The sequence below is a fragment of the Glycine soja genome, chromosome 16 (assembly GCF_004193775.1).
Source record: "Glycine soja cultivar W05 chromosome 16, ASM419377v2, whole genome shotgun sequence".
Taxonomy (NCBI): Eukaryota; Viridiplantae; Streptophyta; class Magnoliopsida; order Fabales; family Fabaceae; genus Glycine; species Glycine soja.
The window spans coordinates 12,053,304-12,067,819 of NC_041017.1; the positions used below are offsets into that span (position 1 = coordinate 12,053,304).

At 44.8% G+C, this 14,516-nt stretch overlaps 1 non-coding gene across 1 annotated transcript; it reads right to left on the minus strand.

Moving 5' to 3' along the window:
- Positions 1-1,039: 1,039 nt before the first annotated feature.
- On the minus strand, positions 1,040-1,146 carry LOC114391319. Its single transcript, XR_003662111.1, has one exon. It is a non-coding gene; the product is annotated as a small nucleolar RNA R71 (small nucleolar RNA).
- Positions 1,147-14,516: the final 13,370 nt, after the last annotated feature.

Sequence of the window (14,516 nt, forward strand, 5' to 3'; positions counted from 1 at the left end):
TTGTGGTCACTTCTTTTGATCCATATTTTGTGGGAAAAATAGTTGGAGCCCTTAGTTTGGTCAGATTTTAAAGTTCCAAAAAAGTAGCAAATTTGATTTTTGTCAAAACTTCAAACGGCCATAACTTTTGCTCCGGGTATCAGAATGACTATTATTATATATGTATTTGGGGTAGAAAAAAATCTCCTATGCCGTGGCAGCCAGCCCGCCATAGGCTGGCTGAGGTCTCCTTCTTCCAAAAATTGCGATTCTGTCAAAAGTTTTTTATTTTCCAAGTATTATTGTCTTATTTTTCTTAACTTATCATTTTTGGCTTATATAGTTAGACTTTGAATTTTCGTTTGAAATTTTTTGTGCTATCTTATCATCATTTTATAAGGTTGCTCACAAAATTTCAAGTCATCTGGATATCATTTAATGGTAGCTGTAGTTCAAACCTACAATGTTACTTGCATGAGAAGGTAACTAGTTATGCATGCTGAATATAGTGTATGACTAGAGGCAATCCATCTGACTTACAACCCTTTGATCCTGAGATAGATAGGACATTTCATAGATTAGTTAGACATCATTTTGTACCTTTTGAGCATCCTGAGCATTCTGTTATTGGTGATTTTGAGCATTATAGTTTTAAACATTCTGATTTTGTACATTCTAAGAATATGGCACAACCTCCACCCCGTGAGAGGACTTTAAGGGAAATGGTTGCACCTGATTTCACCTACGAAAGCTTATGCATCCAATACCCTGATGAGTATGTCCCATATGTTCCTAAAATTGGACTGATCAATTTGCTTCCAAAGTTTCACGGCCTTGCAGGTGAAGACCCACACAAGCATCTAAAAGAATTCCATATTGTCTGCTCCACCATGAAACCCCAGATGTCCAGGAGGATCACATATTTCTGAAGGCCTTTCCTCATTCTTTAGAGGGAGTGGCAAAGGACTAGCTATATTACCTTACTCCAAGGTCCATCATGAGCTGGGATGACCTCAAGAGAGTATTCTTAGAAAAAAATTTCCCTGCTTCCAGGACCACGACCATCAGAAAAGATATTTCAGGCATTCGACAACTCAGTGGAGAAAGCCTATATGAATATTGGGAGAGATTTAAAAAATTATGTGCCAGCTGCCCTCACCACCAGATTTCAAATCAGCTTCTTCTCCACTATTTTTATGAAGGACTTAGTAACATGGAGATAAGCATGATAGATGCTGCCAGTGGTGGAGCCCTTGGAGACATGACCCCTGCTGAAGCCAGAAATTTAATTGAAAAGATGACTTCCAACTCCCAGCAATTTAGTGCTAGAAATGATGCTATTGTCATTAGAGGAGTGCATGAAGTAGCCACGAATTCATCTTCATCAGGTGAGACTAAGATGCTTGAAGGTAAACTAGATGCCTTGGTTAACCTGGTAACCCAACTGGCCATGAATAAAAAATCTGCACCTGTCGCCAGACATCAGTGGTTTATGCTCCTCTGCCGACCACCACACAGACCTTTGCCCTTCTGTGCAACAATTTGAAGCAATTGAATAGCCTGAAGCTTATGCTGCAAACATCTACAACAGACCTCCTCAACCTTAGCAGCAAAATCAGCCACAACAGAATAATTATGACCTCTCCAGCAATAGGTACAATCCTGGGTGGAGGAATCATCCCAACCTTAGATGGTCGAATCCTTCACAACAGCAGCAACAACAGCCTTATTTTCAAAATGCTGCTGGCCCAAGCAGACCATACGTTCCTCCACCAATCCAGCAGCAACAACAACAACAGCCCCAGAAACAGCAAACAGTTGAGGCTCCTCCGCAACCTTCCCTTGAAGAACTTGTGAGACAAATGACTATGCAAAACATGCAGTTTCAACAAGAGACCAGAGCCTCCATTCAAAGCTTAACTAACCAGATGGGACAATTGGCTACACAGTTAAATCAACAACAGTCCCAAAATTCTGACAGATTACCTTCTCAATATGTCCATAATCCCAAAAATGTGAGTGCCATTACATTGGGGTCGGGAAAGCAGTGTCAAGGATCTCAACCAGTAGCAGCACCTTCCTCGTCCGCAAATGAACCTGCCCAACCTCACTCTACTCCAGAAAAAGATGATGGAAAAAATTTAAAGAGTAAGTTACCTAACAATTTCTATGCAGGTGAATCTTCCACTGGTAATTCTGGTTTACATAAGCAGCATATCCCTCTTCCATTCCCTCCAAGAGCAATTTCCAATAAAAAAATGGAAGAGGCAGAGAAGGAGATCTTGGAAACATTTAGAAAAGTAGAGGTAAACATACCTCTGCTGGATGCAATAAAGAAAATTCCAAGATATGCTAAATTCTTGAAAGAGCTGTGCACTCATAAGCGGAAGCTTAAAGGAAGTGAAATAATTAGTATGGGTAGAAATGTCTCTGCATTGATTGATAAATCTGTTCCCCAAATCCCTGAAAAATGTAAAGATTCAGGTACATTCAGCATACCTTGTATTATAGGGAACAATAAGTTTGACATGCCATGCTAGATTTAGGAGCTTCTGTTAGTGTTATGCCTCTGTGTATTTTTAATTCTCTATCTCTAGGTCCTTTGCAGTCAGCTGATGTGGTAATTCATTTAGCTAATAGAAGTGTTGCCTATCCTGCTGGTTTCATAGAGGATGTCTCAGTTAGAGTTGGTGAACTAATTTTCCCTGTTGATTTTTATATTTTGAATATGGAGGAGGGATTTTCTAAAGGATCAGTTCCCATCATTCTAGGCAGACCTTTTATGAAAACTACTAGAACTAAGATAGATGTATATGCAGACACACTATCTATGGAGCTTAGTGATATAACTAATGTTCTTGATGCTATGAAACACCCATCTGAAGATTTTTATGTATTTCGTGCTGAAATAATTGACCATATTGTTGATGAATACATGACTGATCTTCATTCTAATCTGCATGCCTGTCACTCTTCATGCATTGAATCTAAATTTGTACGTGATCATATGTCTGAATTTGATGCTGAGAGTGAATCTGAAATTGATATTAATTACATATATGGTGATGTTTTACCTCTTGAGATTGATTTTCTAGAGTCAGATAGAACTAACCATGTTTTAGGAAGTACACATACCTCTGACTTTCTTTATGAGGTACAGGCTGAGAAACCATCTCTTTCTACCATTATCCAGCCGCCCACACCAGAATTGAAGCCTCTGCCATCAAATTTAAAATATGCTTACTTGGATGATAGCAAAAGTTTTCCAGTAATTATATCTTCCTCCCTTGCTAATGAGCAAGAGGAGAAGCTGTTATCAGTTCTCAAGAAGCATAAGAAGGCTATAGGCTAGACCTTGGCAGACATTCCTGGTATTAGCCCATCCACATGTATGCATCAAATAAATTTAGAGGATGGGGCTAAACCAGTAAGACTGCCACAGAGAAGACTCAACCCAGTGATTCTTGATGTAGTGAAGAAGGAGGTAGCCAAGCTTTTGCAAGTTGGAATCATTTATCCTATCTCCGACAGCAAATGGGTGAGTCCCGTCCAGGTAGTCCCTGTCATACCCTAATTTCGTTCGGGGATTATTACTAGATGACATGCAATAAATGAAGTCCCGAGACGTCTCAGAAATCCAAAAGGAAGCAGGCTTGCGCAATCTGTGAAATTCCGTAATGTGGCGGAAATCGAAAAGAGTTGTTTTTGCGCAATCCGTGAGTTTTCATAACTTCTTCAAAAGGTAAAAAAGGGAGTAAATACATAATCCGTAAGGATTCGTAACCTTACGGAAGGAAAATAAGTATCGTTACGAAATTCGTAAAGTTTCGTAATGTTACGGAAAAAGAATTACAAAAAAATAGAAAAGGGGGGGTGCATTTAGTAAAAAGGGGGGTGTAAATAGCAACCAGGCCCACTTGGGCCTTCCAGAAGATTCCTCCAGAAGGCTGTTGCTTCTGGAGGAAGCAACCTGGCTCGCCTGGGCGAGCTGGGCGGCAAGCATCTCCCCTATTTTGCTATAAATAGGGGAGGAAGTGAAGAAGAAAAAGGTTCAGCCCCTTAGGCACTTCTCTCTCTTTCGAATTTGCTTAGGAAAATTGTTTCCATGAAGAAAATCCAAGCCGAGGCGCTTCCGTAACGTTTCCATAACGTTTCCGTGAGTAATTATGCGAAGATTCTCGACCGTTCTTCAAGATTCATCGTTCGTTCTTCATTTTCTTCAGTCTTCAACGGGTAAGTACTTCAAACCAAGCTTTTCAATTCATTATATGTACCCGTGGTGGTCCACATTGTGTTTCATGTATTTTCATTCTCGTTTTCATTTACTTTTTATACCCCCTTTTGATGTGCTTAAGTCATTTATTTAAGTCATTTCTCGCTTAATCTAAAAATAAAATAAATTTCCTCCGATCGTTTGAATTGTATCATCCGTTAATTTTGGTTAAAATGAATTCCGACCGTTCGGTCGTGCCGTAACCACGTTGGAAATCAAAAAGAGGTAAAATAATAATATAATAATCAAAAAATGTCTTTTAGTAAAATAAAGCGTAAAATCAATCGGACATTTTCTCTTTGGGATTTCTCATTCTTAATTGAATTGACTAATAACTAAAGTGAAACTAAGGCTAAAATCAACTTGCCTAGTCAAGCTCGTCCACAAAAATAGGGTTTTGAAAGTTTATCATTTCAGTTTCTTACCAAGTAAAAAAGGATCATTTTTAAGGTACAACGCCTTAAAATGATCACCCTTCAAGTAAAAAGAATCACTTGATTCACGCATAAGAAAGAACTACGTAGGTCTGATTTCCTCTCCAAAGGAGGGTACGTAGGAGCAAAAGCCCCGCTTTTGTCGACCTCAAAAAATAATAAGAAATAAAAGTTAAGATAACACAATTCCACAATTCTAAAACATAAGCTGTTGTCCTTCGAGACAAACGTAAGAGGTGCTAATACCTTCCTCAAGCGTAAATACAACTCCCGAACTTAGAATTTTCATTTTGACCGGTTTCCTTCGGTTTTTCCAATGTTTTCCACAAATAAACGTTGGTGGCGACTCCGCGCATCTTTCCTCCTTTGGAAAGCGCACCCGTGAGCCTTGCCCTCGCTCGCTCGCGAAGGGCACGTTGCGACAGTTGGCGACTCCACTGGGGACTTTTTGTGAGTTAGGCTTATTTTAGGAATTGTGGAATTGTGAAACTTTGGGTGTGCTTTTATTTGAACTGTGTAAAATGTAAATAATTGTTGTCTATTTCGCATTCTTTACACTGCATTCTAAGCACCCACGGGTTTGAGTAAAAAAAGGGGGCCCTACACCCGGGTTCATGGGAATTTAAGGAGTGGAGGTGAATCTATCATCATGCTAGGTCTCCGACTTGCTTGATAATAGTGAAACCTCGTCTAGAGCTTTCTCTCTTTATAATGTGTTGTCGCTAGTATTCCATACCGCCACAATATTATTATCTTGAGTGATGATACCTCTAGAGAACAGTTGTGTGAGTTATGAATGGTTGGGGAAATCGTTATTAGAGACCCCTAGATATTGTCCTATAAGTTTCCAAATAAAGGCAAAGAGCAAACACGCTCCTGTGCCATTCTTCCTCATGCAGATTTTGGTTTATAGTTTTGCTAGTGATGTTTGGTTGCTTTGGAGTAATACGTAACCTTTTTAATGCTACGTTGAGGCGCCGTCATGCCCAAAACGTAGCATTAAAATTGGATCTTTGCGGTCTCGTATGTGTGAATTACCCCTTTGTGTTGTTTTCTTTCCGTTTCATGCATACGCATTGCATCATTCATGTCGGAGTCTTGATCCACCCTTTTTTTAGGTAAAATGATGGGGACAAATCAAAACGGCAAAAGGTTTTATCAAGTCAAGGTTAAAGGTCTAGATGTCACTAGCCTCAAGGAATTGGGACGATTGATGGGACCCCTCCAAAGGCAAGCCTTCCGCAAAGTTTACGGGAAGATTCTAGATTTGACCGTAGCGGAGGTATTTACGGAAGCTGTCATATCCCTCGCCCAATACTATGACCAGCCATTGAGGTGTTTCACGTTTGGGGACTTCCAAATGGTACCAACTATTGAAGAGTTTGAAGAGATACTAGGATGCCCTCTCGGGGGGAGAAAACCGTATCTTTTCTCCGGCTTTCTTCCTTCCTTGAGAAAGGTTGCAGCTGTGATTGGAGATTCAGCAAAAGAGTTGGATCGCATGAAGCAAATTCGGAACGGCGTAGTGGGCCTGCCTCGGAAATACTTGGAAGACAAGGCAAGGGATATGGCAAGCCAAGAGAAGTGGGGGCCGTTTGCGGATGTTTTAGCTTTGCTGATTTTTGGGGTTGTCCTCTTTCCGAACGTTGACGGCTTGGTAGACTTAGCCGCCATTGATGCTTTCCTCGCATATCACCATAGCAAGGAAAGTCCAGTGGTGGCTATCTTGGCGGATTTGTTGGATACCTTTGACCGGAGGTGTGAGAAAAATAGTGCACGGATTGTCTGTTGTTTACCCGCTCTCTGTGTATGGTTGATTTCACACCTATTCCGACAAGACACGAGACACCCGTGTCCGCTTCAAAGCTATCGCTCATGCGCCGAAAAAGGAAGAGTCGATTGGGACCAACATTTGGCTGGGATAGGGGGCAGCACGATCAATTGGTTTCCTCGTTGGAAGGAAGGCAAGGAAGGAGTTCTTTTCTCGTGTGGGGACTATCCTAATGTTCCACTGATAGGGACTAGGGGTTGTATTAATTATAATCCCGCACTCGCCATAAGACAGCTAGGGTATCCCATGAGGGGAGCGCCGACCGAAGAAAGTCTCTCGCCTTTTCTTATGAGAGATCTAAGCGCGCAAGGTCTCAAGGTTATACAAAGAATCCACAAGGCGTGGAGGAGTCCGTTGTGGAAAGACAAGGAGCTTAGGGGCATCCGAAACGGCGTCATTGGAGGTTATCATGGATGGCTAAGAATTCACACGCGGGGCTTAGATTGGCTCTCCAAATTGAAAGTTATCAACGAGGAGAACTTCGAAGCTCTGGAGGAAGATGAAGAAGTCCGAGCTCTAAAGTTAGAACTAGGGAAGGCGAGACTCGCCAAGGAGAAGTTCAAATCAGCTGCTACACACATCCGGAAGGAGTGCACCGAGTTACAAGAGGAAAACGCAGCCACTGCAAAAGCCCTCGAACAAGAAACCAAAAGGGCCCGCAAGGAGGAATATGGCCGAGAGAAATTCCGAGGAGCATTGTGGGGTAGTAAGAATGAGCTAAAGCTTCGAAGAGAGGAGAGAGATCGGTCACGGGTACATGGCATGATCTTAAAAGAAGAGTTAGTTGCTTGCGCGAGGTCCAAAAGGAGTATGGCTCAACACTTGGAAGCCACGGAGCAAAGCATGTTAGCTATCATAGGGCGATACAAGGAAGAATTAAACCAGTCCATGGCCCATGAACAAAAGCTAGTGGAGGATTTTGCACAAGTGTATGCCGAAAAAGAAGCAAGAGGGAGGGTGATTGATGCGCTGCATCAAGAAGCGACTATGTGGATAGATAGGTTCGCCTTGACCTTGAATGGAAGTCAAGACCTCCCGCGTCTGTTAGCCAAAGCAAAAGCCATGGCCGAAGTGTGTACTGCCCCCGAGGAAATTCATGGGCTAATCAATTACTGTTAGCACATGATAGATTTGATGGCCCATATAATTAGGAATCGTTAGGTTCGTTTGTAACACCTTTGTATAATCTTGGCTTGATGAAAGCTTTGTTCTTTTTATAAAAATGAGAAGTTCTGGACTCATCACGTTATCTAAAAATCTTGGGGTGGATCCAAGTGCTCCGATCATCCATTTGCATACTCATGTTTTGGTGGCATACTCACCGTTGTTTATTTCTTTAGGAATTCCATCATAACTAAGAAAACACCAAGGCACCCCTATAACACTCGATCCAGAAAAATGGATAATGAAGAGGGCGTGCAGGAACAGATGAAGGCTGATCTATCGGCCTTAAAAGATCAAATGGCTTCCATCTCGGAGGTCATGTTAAAACTCCAGAAAACCATAGAGGATAAAGCCACCGCAACCGCCTCCAGTACAGTTAGGGAAGCGGAGCCGGTACTGCAACCCGCCTTGAATCTGGGCCTAGACAGAAACACGGCCGTGTTCGGTCGAAGGTATAGTCCGCAAGCTTATCCTTATGGCCTGCCTCCGGACTTCACCCCCCGTGCCACCCCGGAAGATTTAAGCCAAGCCCCTACTTTCGAGGGGCAACTCCCACCTTATGAAGACTATCCCGGGCAAGACGATGCGGAAGGAGATACCCATCTTGGCCCTCTGCTCCACCTCAAAGATCCATCCCCGCATGAACTACCACAACCAAACATAGTCCGTCATGCCCCGGCCTCACCCACACCCGTAAAAGAATTTGTTCCCTTTGCGGAAGATAAGGGAAAGATTGAGGCGCTTGAAGAAAGGTTGAGGGCAGTCGAGGGCCTCGACAATTAACAATTCTCGGATTTGGCAGATTTATGTCTTATGCCCAACATCGTCATCCCTCCCAAGTTCAAAGTACCGGACTTTGATAAATACAAAGGTACGACATGTCCAAAGGGGCATCTCCGGATGTACTGCCGGAAGATGGGGGCGTATTTTGCGGATGAAAAGTTGTTGGTCCATTTCTTTCAAGACAGCTTGGCCGGGGTAGCTTTAGCATGGTATACCAATCTAGAAGCTTCCCAGATCCGATCATGGAAGGACTTGGCAACTGCCTTCATTAGGCAGTACCAGTACAATACGGACATGGCTCCCGATCGGAACCAGCTTCAGGGTATGACTAAACGAGCGCATGAGTCCATTAAGGAATATGCCCAGAGATGGAGAGATCTCGCAGCCCAAGTCGTACCGCCCATGACGCAAAGGGAGATGATCACAATTATGGTAGATACATTACCCACGTTCTACTATGAAAAGCTGATAGGCTATATGCCAGCTAACTTTGCGGATCTCGTCTTCGCCGGAGAAAGGATTGAATCCAGGCTACGAAAAGGCAAGTTTGAATATGCTGCCAATATGGCCCCCAACAACAACAGAAGAGCCCCAGCAGTGGGCGCAAGGAAAAAGGAAGGAGACACCCACGCGGTAACCACCGCCCCAACATGGATGAAAGCACCCCAAAATATCCAAAGCTCATACTAGCCCAATCCCCCAAATTTTTTGATCCGAGTCGGGAATTCCTTCCCGACTCAAGTAAAAGGACCACCTGCGGCAGAAAAAGCGCCGGCCCAACGCACAGCTCCAGCCACACCCCGGCCAGTTAATAATGCAACCCCCGGCGCGACCTATAAGTATGCACAGCACCCGAAAGACAACTTCCCTCCTATTCCCATGGCATACTCCGAGTTATGGCCTTCACTATTGGAGAATCACTTGGTGGTGGCCATACCCGGGAAAGTTCTCCAGCCACCCTACCCCAAGTGGTATGATCCGGGTGCCAAATGTGTGTATCACAGTGGAGTTCCCGGACACAATATTGACTCCTGCATCCCGTTCAAGTATAAGGTGCAGCATCTGATTAGTGCCGGTTGGCGGGCGTTTCAGGAAGAAGGCCCAAATGTTAAAACCAACCCGCTAGCTAGTCATGGAGGTGCTAGCGTGAACGCCGTCGAAGAGGACGGACCACCGCGGACAAAGAGGTTAGGAGATGTGACTACTTCTAGACGTTTCATCTATCAATCGCTGCAAGCGGTGTGCATGGTCCCCTGAGGTGGAGATGAAAGGGATGAATGTTTGTTTCACCTTGGGGAGTCGCATGACATGGAAACCTGTCCCGTGGTGGAAGAATTGCTTCAGCGGCTCATGGATTGCGGGCAGCTTGAAGTGTTCATAGGAGGGAAGGAAGAACCACAAATTTGCATGCAGTCGGAAGAGAAGAAGGTTCCTTTAACCCCCAAGGCCCTAGTGATATGTTTTACTAGGAAAGGGACCGGCTCCACACCCATATACCCCCGGACGGCACCCAAGCCAACGCCATTTGCATATCAAAGTAATAAGGCCGTTCCGTGGAAGTATACCCCTCCCGTATCCAGCGAAAGAGTTGCAACCGACGTTGACTCCCTATCAGCTAAGGTAACCAACATCACCGGCCTCAGTGGCGTAACCCGCAGTGGTCGGGTGTTCGCTTCCCCTCACCCGGCAGATTTGCCCTCTAAAGGGAAGGCGCCCATGGTCCAAGAGCCCACAGACATAGCCACCCCCTCGAAGGAAGTAGACCCTCCCATGGCAAAAGGAGCCGAAAGGAAAGAGGGACTTCAAGGAAAAAACGTGACTTTGGAAGAGGCCCATGAGTTCCTCCGCCTCATCCAACAAATTGAGTTTAAGGTAGTCGACCAACTGAATAAAACTCCAGCAAGGATCTCCTTGCTTGAACTACTCTTAAACTCCGAGCCTCACCGTGCACTGTTGATGAAGGTTCTTAACGATGCCCATGTAGCACATGATATCTCAGTGGAGGGTTTCAAAGGCATCGTTAATCATATAACCACCAACAACTACATCGCGTTTGCGGAAGAAGAGATTCCCGTTGAGGGGAGAGGACACAACAAGGCTCTACATGTGTCGGTGAGATGTATGGATCACGTTGTCGCAAAGGTACTTATCGACAATGGATCGAGTTTAAATGTGATGCCGAAGACCACTTTGGAAAAGCTTCCTTTTAGTGCGTCACATTTAAAGCCGAGCTCGATGGTGGTGCGAGCCTATGATGGTACTCGGCGGGAAGTAATGGGGGAAATCGACATTCCCATTCAGATAGGCCCCCACACTTGCGATGTGGTGTTTCAAGTGATGGATATAAATCCTGCCTATAGCTGCCTCTTGGGAAGACCTTGGATTCATGCCCTGGGAGTAGTCCCATCAACGCTTCACCAGAAATTGAAGTTTGCAGTGGGTGGACTTTTAGTGATAGTGTCGGGTGAAGAGGACATGTTAGTGAGCTGCCCTTCCTCCGCACCGTACGTAGAAGCGGCGGAAGAATCGTTGGAAACAGCTTTCCAATCCTTTGAGGTTGTAAGCTGCGCCTCTGTGGAACCAAGTCCGTCGCTACCTTCTCTCTCCAACGCGCCCATAATGGTGGCGCGTGTTATGCTCAGGAACGGATTTGAGCCCGGAATGGGTCTAGGCAAAGACTGCCTCGGGAATGCCGACGTGGTCGATATCAAAGGAAATCCATACAAGTATGGATTAGGATACGAACCCGGGATGCCGGGAAGGAGGAACGTGCCGTCATGATTTCGGGCGGATAGGGTATGGCCCGGCCGTATTAGCCAGTGTTTTACCAGCGCTAGAATAGTGTCTGAGGAGGAGGTGGCCGCAATAGAAGAGGAGCTCCCTCAAAAACCACCAAGTTTTGTGCAACCATGCCACCCCGATTCCCAAGTGGGGAACTGGTGCGTGATAAGCCAGTCATAAGTCTATATCGCTTATTCAATGTAATTAGAGCCTATAGATTTCCTTTCTCTTTCGTTTTGTGAAACCTACCTTATTAAATAAACAAAGAGATCTTGTTTCATCTGTTATTGCAGTGCCACCCTTTCTCATATCATTTTGCATGTTTTTTTTGTTTCCTTTATCTTGTTTAGATGTGAGGGTCAATTCTTTGAGGAACCTAACAACGAGGGTTTCTCAATCGATTTCGATCAAGATATAAGCCAAACGATAAACGAGGAAGAGGAAGAGGACGTCCTGTCACCAGAGTTGGAGAGGTTGGTCGCTCAAGAAGAATGTGAAATGAAGCCTCACCAAGAAGAAACTGAATTGGTAAACTTAGGAACCACGGAGGAAGAGAAAGAAGTAAAGGTAGGAACCGGTATGATCGCGCCTATCCGCCAAGGCTTAATAACCCTTCTTAAATAGTATCAAGATGTCTTTGCATGGTCATATCAAGACATGCCCGGTCTGGATTCCGAAATTGTGCAGCATAAGTTACCTTTGAATCCCGGGTCTTTTCCGATTAAGCAAAAGTTACGAAGAATGAAACCCGAGATGTCTTTAAAAATTAAAGAAGAAGTAAGGAAGCAGTTTGATGCGGGTTTCTTAGCTGTGGCACGGTACCCGGAGTGGGTGGCCAACATTGTCCCAGTCCCGAAGAAGGACGGCAAGGTTCGAATGTGTGTAGACTACCGGGACTTGAACCGGGCTAGTCCAAAAGACAATTTTCCCTTGCCACACATTGACATATTGGTAGATAATACAGCCAAATTCGCCCTTTTCTCATTTATGGATGGTTTCTCGGGGTATAACCAAATAAAGATGGCACCCGAAGATGTAGAGAAGACCACTTTCGCCACCCTATGGGGGACATTCTGCTATAAAGTGATGGCCTTCGGGTTGAAAAACGCTAGGGCAACCTATCAACGTGCCATGGTGGTGTTGTTCCATGACATGATGCATAAGGAAATAGAGGTCTGCGTAGATGACATGATTGCCAAGTCTCAGACTGAGGACGAACACCTTGTCAATCTGCGTAAGCTGTTTGGAAGATTGTGGAGATACCAATTAAAACTAAACCCAACCAAGTGCACCTTTGGGGTGAAGTCGGGGAAGCTGCTAGGATTTATCGTAAGTCAGAAAGGGATAGAGATAGATCCCGAGAAGGTGAAGGCCATCCTTGAAATGCCGGAACCACGCATGGAGAAGCAGGTTCAGGGATTTTTGGGCAGGTTGAATTATATCGCGAGATTTATCTCGCAGCTCACCCCTACCTGTGAGCCCATTTTTAAGCTGTTACGTAAGAACCAAGCGGTCCTATGGAACAGTGACTGCCAAGAGGCTTTCGAGAAGATCAAACAAAGTCTCGCGAATCCCCTGGTACTCATGCCACCTGTAACGGGAAGACCCCTTTTCCTGTACATGACCGTGTTGGACGAGTCTATGGGGTGCGTGTTGGGTCAGCATGATGATTCTGGAAAGAAGGAGCAAGCCATCTACTATCTAAGCAAGAAGTTTACCGCATGTGAGATGAACTACTCAATGTTGGAAAGGACGTGTTGTGCGCTGGTATGGGCATCACATCGGCTTAGGCAGTACATGCTCAGCCATACGACGTGGCTTATTTCCAAAATGGATCCCGTAAAATACATCTTTGAAAAACCAGCCCTCACGGGACGAATCGCCAGATGGCAGGTACTATTGTCTGAATTCGATATCGTTTACGTCACCTAAAAGGCGGTAAAGGGAAGTGCCTTAGCGGATTATGTGGCCCAGCAACCCCTCCAGGATTATCGGTCGATGCACCCCGAGTTCCCAGATGAAGATATCATGGCCCTGTTTGAAGAGAAGCGGACGCATGAGGACCTAGACAAATGGATTGTTTGCTTCGATGGGGCATCCAATGCTTTGGGCCACGAAGTAGGGGCAGTCCTTGTATCCCCGGATGATCAGTGTATTCCTTTCACGGCTAGGCTAGGTTTTAATTGTATCAACAATATGGCCGAGTACGAAGCGTGCGCCCTCGGGGTTCAGGCGGCCATTGATTTTGATGTAAAACTACTCAAGGTGTATGGAGACTCAGCTTTGGTCATACGCCAGTTGAAAGGAGAATGGGAAACTAGGGATTCGAAGTTAATACCCTATCAAACTCACATCTTGAGGTTAGCCAAGTACTTTGACGACATTTCCTTCCACCACATACCTCGGGAAGAGAATCAGATGGCTGACGCACTAGCCACCCTGGCATCCATGTTTCAACTTGCCCCACACGGGGATCTGCCATACATCGAATTCAAATCTCAAGGCAGGTCGGCATATTGTTATGCAATAGAGGAAGAGCGGGATAGGAAACCGTGGTATTTCGACATCAAGGAGTATGTCGAGAACAAGGAATACCCACCAGGGATTTCTGACAATGACAAAAGGACGTTGAGGAGATTGGCTACTGGTTTCTTTGTAAGTGGTACCATCCTGTACAAACGAAACCACGACATGACCCTCCTACGATGCGTAGATGCCGAGGAGGCGAACTTCATGATTGAGGAGATCCACGAGGGTTCCTTTGGGACACATGCCAATGGGCATGCTATGGCCAAAAAAATCCTTAGGGTCGGTTATTATTGGCTCACCATGGAAAGTGATTGCTGCGCTCATGTAAGGAAGTGTCATAAATGTCAGGCATACGCAGACAATGTCAATGTTCCGCCACATCCTCTGAATGTTATGTCCGCCCCTTGGCCTTTTTCTATGTGGGGAATAGATGTCATTGGGGCCATAGAACCCAAAGCGTCGAATGGTCACCGATTCATTCTTGTGGCGATAGATTACTTCACCAAATGGGTCGAAGCAGCCTCCTATACTAACGTCACAAGGAATGTGGTAGTTAGATTCATAAAGAAGGAGTTGATTTGTCGATACGGACTCCCCAGGAAGATCATTATTGATAATGGCACCAATCTGAACAATAAGATGATGTAGGAGATGTGCGAAGACTTCAAGATCCAGCATCATAACTCTACCCCTTATCGGCCAAAGATGAATGGGGCTGTAGAGGCTGCGAATAAGAATATCA